This window comes from Otolemur garnettii, unplaced genomic scaffold (genome assembly GCF_000181295.1).
Source record: "Otolemur garnettii isolate 467f Iridium unplaced genomic scaffold, OtoGar3 scaffold00099, whole genome shotgun sequence".
NCBI lineage: Eukaryota > Metazoa > Chordata > Mammalia > Primates > Galagidae > Otolemur > Otolemur garnettii.
The window spans coordinates 2,438,628-2,440,074 of record NW_003852494.1 but is presented as its reverse complement, the minus strand read 5'-3'; positions in this window follow the sequence as shown (position 1 = coordinate 2,440,074).

Genomic DNA, 1,447 nt, shown 5'->3' with positions numbered 1-1,447 from the left:
TCGAACCCGCCACCCCAGGTGTACATGGCTGGCGCCTCAGCCGGTTGAGCCATAGGCGCCGAGCCTTCTCTCAGCTTTTTGAGCAGCTGGGACTAGATGCCCACCACAACACCTGGCTAGATTTTTCTGTTTTTAGTAAAAACAGGGTCTTGCTATTGCTCAGGCTGGTCTTAAACTCCTGAGCTCATGATCTACCCACCTCTTGGCCTCCCAGAGTGCTAGGAGTACAGGTGTCAGCCACTGTGCCAGCCTTGCATCCATTTTTCTTGTCTATAATCACAACTATAAAATGATCATGAAATACTAGGAGATCAGCAACTTGCTTATCCACCCACTGGCTAGCCTAAAAGTTGGACCACTTGGGGTTATATAAAAATAAATAGTATGGGAGGCCGAGGCAGGAGGATAGCTTGAGCCCAGGAATTCAAGACTGTACTGAACTATGATCTAATTGCTGCACTCTAGCTTGGGCAACAGAGCAAGATCCTGTCTATTTCATTTTTTTTTTTTTTTTTTTTGAGCCAGGGTCTCACTCTATTGCCCTGGGTAGAGTGCCATGGTGTCATAGTTCACACCAACCTCAAACTCCTGGGCTTGAGCAATCCTCTTGCCTCAGCCCCTCAAGAAGCTGGTACTATGGGCGGTGGCCAATACACCAGGCTAATTTTTCTATTTTTAGTAGAGATGAGGTCTCACTCTTGCTCAGGCTTGTCTTGAACTCCTAAGCTCAAGCAATCCACCCACCTCAGCATCCAGAGTGCTAGGATTACTGGTGTGAGCCCGATAGATCCTATTAAATAATAATAAAAAAAGATATAGTAGATGTGAAGTGCTTTGAAAGGCTAATGTATTCCAAGGTGAAATAATGTAATCCCAAAGCTCTAACATTGAATGACTTCTTTTTATCTAATTTTTTTTATTTCAAAAATAATTTTTTTTTTTTTGGAGACCAAGTCTCAGATACTCCTCACTCTCCTCTCCTACCCAGTGCTGGCTGGTAAACCTTTAGCAGGATGATGCTGGTGGAGCCCAGTGAGGTCCCAAATTATTGTGGAGAGGGTCTGTTGCCCTGGGTGGAATGCTGTGGCATCATCATAGCTCATAGCAACCTCAGACTCCTGGGCTCAAGCAATCCTCCTGCCTCATATTTCAAAATATTAATGAAAGGGATACAAATGTTTTTGTTATAAGGATATTTAGTATAATGCTTAAGTCAGGGCTTTTTGTGTGCCTGCCACCAGAATAATGTTCATTACACTGAAACATGTGGGTAAGTTTTTATCCCACACTCACCTTCCTTCCCTCTCCCCTTCTTGATTTTTCATGTCCTTTATATCACACATCTATTAGCTCCCATTTCCTTAGAACTTCACTTAGGAATAATGATGTCTAGTTCTTTACACATTCCTACGATTGACATTATTTCTTTTTTCTTTTTTTTTTTTTT